The sequence below is a fragment of the Dermacentor silvarum genome, chromosome 6, assembly GCF_013339745.2.
Source record: "Dermacentor silvarum isolate Dsil-2018 chromosome 6, BIME_Dsil_1.4, whole genome shotgun sequence".
Classification (NCBI taxonomy): Eukaryota; Metazoa; Arthropoda; class Arachnida; order Ixodida; family Ixodidae; genus Dermacentor; species Dermacentor silvarum.
The window spans coordinates 2,887,906-2,901,092 of NC_051159.1; the positions used below are offsets into that span (position 1 = coordinate 2,887,906).

Here is a 13,187-nt window from a genome sequence, read left to right on the forward strand (position 1 = left end):
GACTCCACTGCATCATCCACAGCACAACTTCTCGCTGACCAGGACGATCCTCAGCCCCTTCTTTTTTATTCTGAGATCCTACAGCACCTCCGGCTGAGTAGACGCACTTTACCCCCACCTGATCCCAAATTAGATAAGGCAACGCAGTTAGCATGGAGACGCTTACAAACATTGTGCTTTCCAAATCCTTATGTATTATCAAAGATAGAATCTATGACATACAATCCGCAATGCAAATTCTGTCCCCAGACGGCCACGTTATACCACATGGTCTGGGCGTGCCAACAGAATCCTAAAATATCGGCCAAGCATAATCCGACGATAGTCGAGTGGGAGGCGACCCTGTCCAGCTCGGACCACAGCAACAAGCCCTGGTCAACCGAGCCCGGACGGCGGCAAAAGCCAATGGTCTTCCGGACTAGGAGGTCCGGCCATAAAACCACTATTAATTTTCACTAATAAATGTTTTATTCTCTCTCTCTTCCCGTCCCTTTTCCCCAGTGTAGAGTAGCAGGCCCGAGCAAGTTACAGCTCAGGCTGACCTCTCTGCCTTTATGTAAATAAATTTCTCTCTCTCTCTCTCTCTCTCTCTCTCTCTCTTCTCGAAAAGACGTATAGAGCTGCGCTCAAATTTTGCATTAGGAATTACCGTAATCGTCGGTAAATTTTTGTAATCCTTTTATTCTCACTTGCTAAAGCTTTCCTTCATTCTGTTCCCCTCGCCGACTTCGTTGTCTGCAGAGGTTTCAGCAAAGTGCCGTCAACATTGAGTAGTCATGTCATAAATGTCCCCATCGTAGCCATTATGCCATCGATAATGGTTTGACGAGCAAACAAGTGTTTGTTAATGTATATAAAGGAAAGGCTATCTGTAGGTTTCTTTCAAAGATTACAGAACCAGCACATCAATGACATTGTCAGGATATTTTCATCGTGAAAGGTATCGCAACAAAAACGAAGAAACGAAGCTGTAGAACATATAACCTTGACAATAAAACATTTATTGTTTCTATTTAAGTGTACATTGCACCTTTTAATGGGGATATCTTACTTGATCGTCTCAGTCAAACGAGCGGAAACAATTATTATTTAGTTAATCACTTTTCGCAGTATATAACTTAATGATGTCAAAGGTGTCCAAGCCTTCCTGTTCTGAGATATAGCCGGTCTATTTGCGGACGTGCCCTCGAGAGCGAGAGGAGAGACCACGGCATCATCTTACTTTCTTTTAATATCTTATGGCGCGTCTGTGCAAAGTGTAATTTTGTCAGTGCATTGTATGGGTCGAACAGAAAGGCGTCAGTTGTATCATTTCATTTCCGGCTCCGTGCCTCTATAGCATGCGAAAAAAAATTTGTTTCTGCGACATCTGTGGTCCGCAGGCTTTTGCTCACAACTGTACATGCAGCTAGCGGATCTAAGCTTAATCGAGGCACCAAAGTGAGCGACATATATCATACTGTAGAACGCGTTCGAATCTGCTATCACCAAAGCCTGGTGCTAGAAAAATAAAAAAAGAGAAAAAAGGCTTGATTTAGTCACAAGTACACAATCGACCAGATCCTACAGCAGAGCCACAAAAAAGAGTAAGAAGAGCCGCGTGTCTCAACACTTGGCGACCCACCTTTGTCCCGCGGCCGTAGACAGTGTGCGAGATCAGCGACGGCAAATCCCAGCCAGTCTTTGAATGAGCCGAGAGCGGCAGCCGCCTTTAAGCCTCTCCGAGCGGAATCGATTGTCTCGGCTCCACAATGAGGAAGCATGGAATGTTGTCCGACACGGACTGCACCTTCACAAGCTAGATAACACCGGCCCGAGCCACAAAGGACCGCACGCCACACGTTCTTCGCCGTTCGTTCTGTTTGTCTGTCCGGAATGTGAACACGGCAGGCACGTCTTCTGCCTCTCTGGGCGCGTGACTTGGCACCTGCAGTTCTGCGCAGCACGGTGAAAGCTGAACCCTATACTATGATGGCCCGTCACTTCTGCGCGTTCACTTCAGCATTCGAACTTTCAGGCACGGCATTCCAAAATGACGTAGTTAACTACACAAAAGGCTCCTCAGTACCCTCAACACTTTCACCCCATTTAGACGCCTACTAGAAAAAGGTAGGTATCAAACGCCATCTGCTTTTAAACAAGGAAAGCAGGGTCAGAACATGTGAAAAGATATGCAGCTCAAGATACACTCAGGTATATTTTGCACTGAAAGTCAGCAATGCATTTCCTTCATCTCAAAACTCGACTTTTCAAACATAAATACAGCTTATAAACGTTTGTTCAGAGAGCGTGTGGTGTTGTTTCAAGATGTGTTTCGTGAGCCGACAGTGCGAGCATTAGCTCTGTCTTATACAGTATGCGTGGACGATAACTATTTCATTGTCTGCTGCCCTTGAGGAGCTTCCGTGTTGGTTCAACTTACTGAAATGATTCCCTCGACTGACCAAAAACATCGTGTACGCAACAAAACACATTCAGAAACAGAGACATGGCCACAGGAGCACTCGAACTCGGTAATCGCCTGTCCTTTTAGCGGCCGCTGAACTGATGGAAATGACAAAAATAGTTCGAGAAAGAAAACTTCACAAGCGAACATGCCAAACAATCCGTGCACGGTACTTTCGTTGCACATTCTTGTCTCCCACGGCTGGCTTCAACTACTGTGCGTCGAAGGGCGGATACCGCCGGCGGATGTGGCAGGCCGATGGCGCGACAGCTGTCAAAGGGACTGACGATTTCACCCCCTGTCTGCCCTGAATAAATGGGATCTGTTTTCTGGGAGCCGACAACGTCAAAGAGAACACAGGAGAAGGAAGAATAAACTTTACCGAGAAAGCCGCTGACAATGTACCGACGGCATTGTTATTATTTTTTTTACAGTTCATTCATTGAAAGCGGCAATGTTTTCTAACTCAATGATTAGTGAGTCCATCAGGTCTTTCGTGCAAATCGTGTTTAATGTAACCCTATTGACTCCGTCAAAGAGACTCAAAGGAAACAAGCAAGAGACCTTGGGAACTGAGAACAAAATGTAGCCAAATGAAAACAGCTAACACTTGAATTCACCGGGAACTAGAATATTATAGGCTTCTATAGTTACGTTTTAAAGGTTCTGCCACGTCCGACTGAAACTGTGCCAGATATATACCGACGCGTAGACGCCTTGTAAATTCGTGCGACTCCATTATTTGGCGACGGATCTCCGCTGATACGTTGCAGTTATTCGGTTTCGCTTCGCTTAGTTTTTCTTCTTTGACGACGCCTGCTCATTGTGGGGGATTGACCAAGATTTGGATGGTATTAGGAGAAAATTGAAGTTATTACTAAAATCCGCAAAAGTTTTCTGGAAGAAATTAATTAACAATAACGTATGCAGAACTTAGGAAAATTGCCTTGAAACAATTAAAAGTTCTTTCACGGCTGTTGATGATGATCTCAAGAATCATGGCAGTGTGGGAGATAGCCACTCTGGGAGATCGGCAGTAACTTTATCAGTGTGACGAAAATATAGTATCTTTAGAGGAGCAATCACACCAAGTTTTCGAGCTTGAATTAGTACTGCATAGCAAACCGTACGCATCCCACAGAAAGCAGCCAAAATTTTGATGCATTTGGTGTGGTAGAAAATTTCTATTAAAAATGTTTATATCACAGTTAAACCATGAAGCAGCCCGGAAACCTTAACGGATAACGCAATGAAATTACATTCCCAGCGACGATTCCTTCGGGGCAACGAAAGCCAATATTGAAGTCGAATCTTTCGTGCCCTGCAAGCATCAGTAGTGATTGCAGGAGCCGGAAATACGTCTTTGGAGGCGTTCTCTGGTTTGTGCTGTTCTTATCGCGCGAGTGCTAAGAGTAGCGCTAAAGAGTTAGGGGAAGACATAAGAACGACAGCACACAGCCTTATGGTAGCAACACGGCAGAGGAGCCGCGTGACTGTGATTTCAGCCTATCTTCCTCTGCAAAATTTAAGTGCTATGTGGGTTCGTTGGCAGGCGAAAAAGTTGTCCCAGATTTGGACAATTATTTCGTGAGAAGGAAATTTGGAAATTTCACCATAGTAATGAAAGCTGAAGTTGCACAGTGTGGAAAAAAAGGCACTTGGTGAGAGAAGCCTTCGTTAGTGAATCAGCAACCCCGTTTCATAACCTACCTTTATGTCCAAGGACCTACACTAAACGGTAATGATACAGATGGGCAGGAAGCAATGAGTAGGAGGCCCTTAAAACTTGAAAAGTTCAACGTGCTGAAAGTGACGTGCAACGCGATAAAAAATCGGTTGTATATAACAACAGGTGAGGTGGGAAAAAGATTTAGTTGGTGTACTGCTAGAATGATTGCTAATAATTCCGCAATGATCAGGCACCATAGTGAGGTAGTCAAATATCAAAGACCAGTCAAAATAATAGGAGAAAATGCATGTAACTGCGTTTTCATTATATTCCGGGACCTCCCTCGCTATGTACTACAGTGGTCGTAAATATATATCTTAAATGGTCTTGTAACACGTCCTACAGAATATTTAAAGTATGTTTCGCATGCGCCGAGAAAACAGCCTCAGTTGGTATTTCCAGTCATATGTAATTTTAGACACGTACGTTTGTACGGTGCCGCAACGCTTGCATATGGGCTGTCTGCGCTGTGGAAAACGGTGGACACTCCTCCTTCTCTCCACCTACTTCTTTTCCTGGCGATGAACGTTGACTTCTTCCACTTAGGCCCGTAGCGCACGCCGCCCTCTCAGAAGGTTGACCTCATTTTAAAACCACCAATTGATATATGCATCCTAGCTAAGGCACTGCAGTAATAGGACGGAAGCAGTGAAAGAACAGAAAAAGGCTCACTCTATCCCTCTTTTCCGCGTTCTATTCCTCTTTCCCTCTATCCCAGTGTAGGGTAGCAAACCGGGCGCTCGTCTGGTTTACCTCCCCACCTTTCCTCTCCTTGCTCTCTCTCTCTTGTAACAAGCTTGAAAATAATATGATATTTCAGTCTTTTTGTACCAGTTGAATCATCTTCATAAAATGTATATTTAATCAGAAAAATAACAAAATTCTCAAGAATATATTTGTGTTCCTTTCCGTATATTGTCCCTTCATCAACGAGTGCCCCCCCCCCCCCCCCCCCCCCGCCCTAGCGGCAACATATCAGAAAAACATATTCTTACCGAGTTCCCGTATTCAGTGCGAGGTTTCTCGCGAAATGGCTTCGGCCAACACTGAATGACCGGCCGCAAGCGTCATTTGTTGGTTTAGAGCAAGAACACGGGACAAGCAAGAAGAAGTTTGGAACATAACTCGCTTTCTTTTGAAATCAAGGTCACAGGAGACAGACTGATGCAATATCTCCGGTTGCAGTGGTGTCACACACGTGATGTAAAGCAAACGGAACGTGCACCTGTGATTCATGTATGACGACAGCTGTCTGTGGAAATCCCAATCGATGGCTTGGCCGGAAGCCCACTTCCAGTTTTCTGCCTGATGTTTCCCCCTTATTGGTGAAAAAGTTTTCGCAAATTATTTTTCTTCTCGTTGATTATGTTTGCACATTGACATGAAAAATAAACATTTTTTCTGGTATTTATGTGCCGTCTATAAGGGTTATCTAGGTTTAGCGGCGCGCATACTTCAAAGATTTCTGAGGTGTGCAAGAAACATGGGTACATACAAGAAAATAGGTTCCAACTCATGGATATCAGTTTGACTGAACCAACACTGCACCCCGTTCTTGCTCCCCTATTAGACTTCGTATGAAAGTCTATGGAGCGCATGGGCCTGAATAGCTACAATTTAATATTGCTTCTCTGTTCGTAATAAAGCGGAAAGAGACGCTACAGCAATGTCTTGATTCGGCAAAACATTTCTTTGTTCTTCCGAAACATTGCTGCACTGTCTATATTTTAATGCAATGAATAATACTCGCTCTCCGCCTACCTCCTGCACCGAACTAATCGATTCCAATTCTGAACCCTGCGAGGAAGTGACGACAGAAGATCGAACTTTTTTTGTCAATGCTCAAAGACGACATCCAATGCACATTCTTCAGATAATGTCTCTCTGCGGATTGCGCGGTACGCTTGTGACACTTAACAAGGTGGGCTAATCTAATTACAACTTTCCATTGTTCTTTGAATACAATGGTAGCACACGAGTTGCCATTTCTAGACATTTTTACGCCATCCAGTGTTAATTCTTTGTTGAAAATGACAAGATGGATTACTGAATTGTGTTTAAATCATCACTACCCACCGTGGTTGCTTTAGTGGCTATGGTGTCGGGCTGCTAAGCACGAGGTCGCTGGATTGAATCCCGGCCATGGCGGCCGCATTTCGATGGGGGATAAATGCGAAAACAGCCGTGTACTTAGATTTAGCTGCACGTTAAAGAACCCCTGGTGGTCCTAATTATTCCGGCGTCCCTCACTACGGCGTGCCTTATAATCAGATTGTGATGTTGGCACGTAAAACCCCATATTTTTTTTAATCGTCACCACTGCTTTCATCAGTTAGTGTTGACAAATAGACAAATCTGAAAGTTGAGGAGCGCATTGGATAGCTGAAAAATAGTAGGACATGTAGCTTGCTATCCTCCTACGTCATTTTCATCAATCGAGATAACTTTTTTCCTCGTTTCTAAATGTTTGACTCTTAGAGGCCACGTGTAGAAAGATTACACGCAGACATTGCAAAGATGTATACAGTGTACAAGCAGCAAATGTATGTTTTGTGCGTTGTAGTCGACCTTGTTGATGATTCCTTGCGCCAGCATCGACTTTCATGGCTGTCCCGCATTAAAACAAGCTCTCGTAAAGCCGATGCCCCTTGGGAAGCCTCAGAGGGTATGCACTTCTCACAGCGCTGCAGCGTGTGCATGACGCGAATAAATGAATCATCTATTATTTGTGGCACAAGTGCACACAGCCATCATAAATAGGTATAGTGTAAAACTTTCAATTAACATATATGATGAAAATGGCAGTCTTTTTCGGCATATATATACTCTAGTTCACGGAATAAATTTTAACCAAAAGAGAATTTGGTGGTTCGATAAAAGATGAAAAAATAATACAGAGTACATGAGGAAGTAAGTAAACAGATGGTAAAGATGAATATTAGTTGCAAGAGAGGATAAAAATTCTCAAACCCAGACAGTAAGCGTATACATTTAGAACACGCCATTGAGACATATAATGACCATTTACATCACTATCTACAAGACGCCAAGCCCTGTAACCGCACAGTCGTTGGTTAATGTGTGTTTCAGGATGCGTGATAGAAGCACAACATGACTGCGCCAAAATGAATACAGACCAACTAGCCTAACTACAATTTAACGACAAGGTGTCATCCGAGAGAATCGCTTTCAGTTTCTTTCTTCGATCTGCAGTGCCCGTTTAATAGCTATTACTCATAGTTTCACCGTCGACCTCATGCCGGAATCTAATATTGTGGCAGCAGGCCTATTTACGCACGCCGTAATCTTCGGTCGCGTTCCGGTCAACTGTCGATTCTTTTAATTAGCGAGGCTGGCCAAAAGGTCCTCCTGCAGCTCCGGGCAACGCACGTGATGGATTGTGGCTTCGGCCCGGTCACCACTGAGCGTACGATTACAATGCCTATGGAGCTGTGTGCTGCGTAGGATCGTAGAGAAAGAACAAGTTTTTCCCACCTACTATCGATAATAAGAAAGCAAGTTTCATCTAGCACAAGACGAGTTGCTATAGGCTGGCTCCCAGCATGGCCACAGCGCACAAAAGAAAGCTGCATGCACCAAAACACCAAACGCACACCACAAGCCTTATACTAAAGCCGCAAGTCCCCGTTGTGTTATAGGCCAGTTGTGACCGGTTGAAGCGTTTACTGCAGTAAGAATTTTGCTGCAAAAGAACGTCGTTATTGCACCTCCGGATGTAGCGAATCTTTCATGTGCGACCTTAGCTGCCGTTGACAAAATCCAATTAGTGAATGTCTCGGTATATTAATAATGGCTCCTATCTCGGTTTCAGTCTTTTGATTCTTGCGGTGAATAACAGTATAATAAGTCAGGAACCCAGAAACATTCGCTATAGTAAAGTGACCCTCTTTGCCGAAAAACACCTATTGTGCGACCGATCACGGGACTGAAATATCAGCAGCATGTGTCCGATGGTCACTTTAGTATTCGTTTTAGTGTACCTTATATCAACGAAAAAATTTCTCCAGTATTACGATTCCCAATATCGGTTATAGGTTTTTATAAGAGAAGCCTCAGCGAGCGTTTCGACAAGGGCTTCAATTGCTTTGTTGTTCGAACTCTGCTGATCACGTCAAGTCTTCATCTTCCTGTGACAATTTTGTTGAAATTTTGTATTCCTTTTTGTTTTTGTTTGTGTATACAAAGAAATAAATATTATAGCGGGAGCGGCGTCGTTGTTTGTTATAACAAGTTTCAGGAATTACTATAACGAAGCACAGCAGCAAATGATCTTCTTGTCGCAACATCCAACGTCGAGCGACGCATTCCATTCGCGTTTGTAATCGGCAGGTGTCAATGCGTTTTGCTTTAGTGCAGTTACAAGCAGGCAACGCAGTTCGAAAGGCGAAAAAAAAAATATTTTCAAGTTTTCTGCAACGCACACGAACTAACCCAGCGATAGCTCACCATGCACGTCATATTAACAGCTTTATATGCACATGTTGAGTTACTTTTGGCCAATGCGAGAACTTTACGCCGAACCATACGAAATGATGACTGCCAATTAAAGGGGAAAATGAGATATCCACCCAATCGTATCAATTGCTACAAAGAAAATCCATACGGGTTCCTCGAACGAAAAGCCTCCCAGTTGAAGGAAAATTCGTTCTGGTCCGGGACTCGAACCCGGGACCACCGCCTTTTCGGGGCAGCCGCTCTACCATCTGAGCTAATTAGGCGGCTGGCAGATGGCAGGGCGAAGTCGAGTTCATCAACAACTCGAAGCAAAGCCAACTGTTTGACGTAATAGTTGAGCGGGAACCCGCTAGGTGGAGAGAAGTAATTAAAGGGGAAAATGAGACATCCACCCAATGACTGCCAATGATTACAATCAGTCGCCATTCCAGAGACAATATGCACATGGGATGTGCGGTGCAGGGGTGTTTTAGGCAAATTTGCACAATGTCTCCTCTTCGGCTGAACGTTTTAGATAGAATGTATTCGTCACTTGAAGTTTGGCCAACAACGATGAGTTTCGCGTAGTTTTTGTCCAGTCGTTCTTGCGTTATGAGTGAACGACAAAAACATAACCGGCGAATAACTTATAGGACGTTATCTGCGTGCACATTGCTTAAAACGAAACAATCTTCAACATCTTTAGAACATGATTGAAAGGACAGTGTAAGGAGAAAACTCAGACAATGATATTTCGTCAGACGGGGACACCCGCCGGGGTGGCTCAGTCAGCTAAGGCGTTGCGCTGCTGAGCCCGAGGTCGCGGGATCGAATCCCGGCCACGGCGGCCGCATTTCGATGGAGGCGAAATGCAAAAACGCCCATGTGCTTGCGTTGTAGTGCACGTTAAAGAACCCCAGGTGGTCAAAATTAATCCGGAGCCCTCCACTACGGCGTGCCTCATAATCAGAACTGGTTTTGGCACGTAAAACCCCAGAAGAAGAACGGAAGATTTCGTCAGACGGGTTAATGTTATAACGGACCTTGTTGGAGGTCGGTTGGTCGATTGGTCAATTAATCAGGCAATCAAATAGATCAATTCACAAAATACTTATTACGTTTAATTGGAACATTTATTTATTTATTTATTTATTTATTTATTTATTTATTTATTTATTATTTATTTATTTATTTATTTTAGAAGTAAATAGCGTCAATTTCGTTTTGATAGCTCTGCCGTAGTTCCAATCAGTATAACGGAAGTGATACAGTGATTCATGACGCACTGTTGGATCGTTGAGATTTTTCGTTCTTTCGGGAGGGTTTTCATTCTTGGGCACACCCACAAAAAAAGAAAAAAAAAGCTTAATACCTTCACCGACACTGTAAAAATGGGGCCTTCACCCTGAGGGCGAACAGTTTATTTCCCTCATGGCTGCTTTTAGAGTGGTGAAGCCGACTTTCCTCAGCTTTGAAAGAAAACTCGTTGCGAACACAAAAACGAGGCCTACAAGAAAGAAATGAACAAAAGTGAACCTGAAATGACACAGGGAATACAGTCTCATAATCGCGGAAGTAGAGTCAAGGGAAAGCATGCTTGCTTTCATATTTCTTGTTATTATTATTATTATTATTATTCATAACGTCAGTTCATTGCATTCTTTAATCATGTAGTCGTCTCTTCGTTGTGCCTTTCATGGCCAAAGCATTTCTACGATCCCTTTCTTTTTCCCCTTTATTTTTTTCTAGGATTCTTTATATTCCCTGCGCTAAACCTATATTGCGGCAGTCTGAAAAAGACAAATAAATGGAGACGGGAGAACTACATTGCCACGGGGAATATTGCTGCGAAAAGTGAGCGTAACTGGAAAAGGAGACGATAAGAGCACATCGTCGTCTAACGTGAGAGGCGATACGCTTGGCGGATTAAAGTGCGGTAATTGCTATTTCAGAGAGCCGGCGCTTTGAACCTCAAAATAGCCGGTGAAGCACGTTGGTTCTGCGCGCCCCAAAGAAAACGCAGCTCCCTCCTCGGGGAGAAAGAAGCTCCTCCTTCCAACGCCTGATTTTTGTGCCTCTGTCTACGCTCGTCTTTTTCTCTTCCAGGACTTTTATTTTCTTTCTTTTATTTTTTACGAGAGGAATGGAGGGGGAGAATTCCGCCTCGAGGGCTGTTTTCAAAGAGAAGTACTTTCACTTAAGTTCACTAATTTTCACCAGAGGCTTATTATGCCCTCCTGCGTTAGGGTTTATGCCCACTCGTTTTCGCTATTTCTTCCTAGCTTTTTACCACCTTATATACTTGCAGAATTTAAAAATACCAAAAAGGGAAAATTTTCATCCCCTCTTTGCTCGTCTTCTGGTGGTTTAAGAAGAATTCTGCGCGCGGCCGACCAAGGCGTGTCTCTTTATTCTCTCTCGGTGGAGGGTGTGCGATACGATGGTCCGGGGGAGCTCGCTGTAGCGTAATTATTCCTCGTATAATTGCGCATCTGCTCTCGCGTAAGAGACACGCAGAACAAAGCGAAAAGACGCAAAAGTTTGCACTGTGACAGAAATCGCTTTGCCAATCTTTTCTCCGTTTTTACATCTCGTGGCGCAAGCAGCGGCCACCGAGTAAGCTCGGCTTCGTGAGCTGTGTCATTTCATTTTCATCACCCCTGCGAACGGAAGTTGTGTCTGACTCTCGCGTGACATGCGGTGATCATTGCACGATGCGTATCATGGGCGTTGCTCATGATTACGCAGTCTGTTCCGCGGTGTACAAGTCTTCACACATGTCTACGTGCATTTCCACGCTACGTTCTCCGTGCTCTTGTGATCTCGTTTGCTGTCTTCTGTGGGCATAAACGTCAATTTATGTTAACCTTAGGCAATGCGTACGGCATTGTGTGCAAGGTCAGGTGCACAGAACTAGGAATATATATTGCTAGTTGTATTGTCAACAAGTTATCAACTAAGAACGGTTTGCTACACAGTCTATATGTCGCTGACTTAATGCACACAAATTCAATGGCAGTCACCTGGTCACCCAAACAAACTTGTCGGATTGTCGCACACTATCCGGATATGTCTGATATTGAGACCATAAATACACGTCGCTCCCACCTATTGATGTTTGCAGAAAATCAGACCGACTCCGATGCAGCTCCTCTGTGTGATCGATTCACGTGCCAGACTTGGTCATGGTTTCAGCCGGCCGGCTGATAAGCCAATGCCAACTGCAGTGCGTCCGGATATGGTGTGTCGAGGAAGTGCAATACCCCTCTTCCAGTGTTTGTGCCGCTCCCGAAAAAGTGCGGCTCCCACGCGCTGTGGGAATCGGTTTAAGCGAAGTGTTTATTTGTGTTTGCTAAGAATGCTGTCTTAACAGCGGAGCTGTTTAAGCCCTTTACTGCACAATTTTTTGTTTCCTCATAACATTAATGATGGAGTTTCAGGGAAGCATAACAGTAGCTGTACGCCCATGTAAATTAACGTTAGCGGATTTATGTCGTTTGAATTTGCAGAAGAAGGGTACGTTACGTATTTGCAACAACACGAAAACAAAGAAGTTGAAGGTGAAAGATACACTTAGTGTGATTCATACTCAGATGTTTATTTGCACGTGACAATCATTGGTACACTCATCTTTAAGTGTGGAACAAAAAGAAGCAATTGTTCTTGTTTGTGCAGCAAAGGTGGTTCCAACACTTCGAGCAGTACGTCATGCAGATTCCCGTGCAGCCAGAAAACTTGCAGCGCTGCCGCTTCTGGCTCCAAAAAACCCAGTGACCAACCTGAAAAACAAAATGCAAATAATGAGCACTGAGATAAAACTCGATAGCTCAAAGGTTCATCTAGCCTGACATCCTGAGTAGGAGTAGGTGCTGACGGTCCTCTTTTTTTCTTCAATTCGATGCCCTGTTCCACAGACCCATTGCTAGGTCTTCCTCGCTTGTTGAGCTGCTTCTTTCCAGCCTTGCAGAGTGACGTAGCGAGGTCCACCTTGAATTCTGCCAAGGGAAGGAGCTTTTGTGTGTGCTCATCAGGGTTGGTCATGGCATTTCTCTTGTACAGCAACCAAGCATTGACGGCTGTCAAGTCAAGAAGGGGGAGAAAAACACGAAAGTAATATCGCTTTGAACTCAGCTAGGGACGATACAGGGAGATGAGGGAGTCCAATAGATCGACACCTCCCATGTGATGACCGAAGGGCATGGTATTTCGCTCCGCTCCTTTCTTCGTCGATCATATCTTGATGCATTTCCAACAGGCTGTGTTCCAACAAAGGAGGAAAGCAAGGTCACAGCTCTGTTATCTTGCCACCTTGTACATGACAGTTCAATGCCATCTACAACCGCAACTCTCTCCTCAAAATGTCCTCTTCCTTTTTTCTTCATTTCTTGCTCAAAAGGCATGTTCACTCCGGGGACCCGGTTGATCCGCACCGTACCAATGCAGTGTACAGCATCTCGTTCTAGGTACACCTGCAAACTTGGGCAGTTGAAATAGTTGTCGAAGTACACTCCTCTCGGAATCATCCTACACAACCGAACAACAATATTTCAACTTGCT

At 44.2% G+C, this 13,187-nt stretch overlaps 1 pseudogene; it reads right to left on the reverse strand.

Annotated features, from left to right (window-relative positions):
- Positions 1-12,262: 12,262 nt before the first annotated feature.
- Positions 12,263-12,812, reverse strand: LOC125946169 (uncharacterized; annotated as a pseudogene).
- Positions 12,813-13,187: the final 375 nt, after the last annotated feature.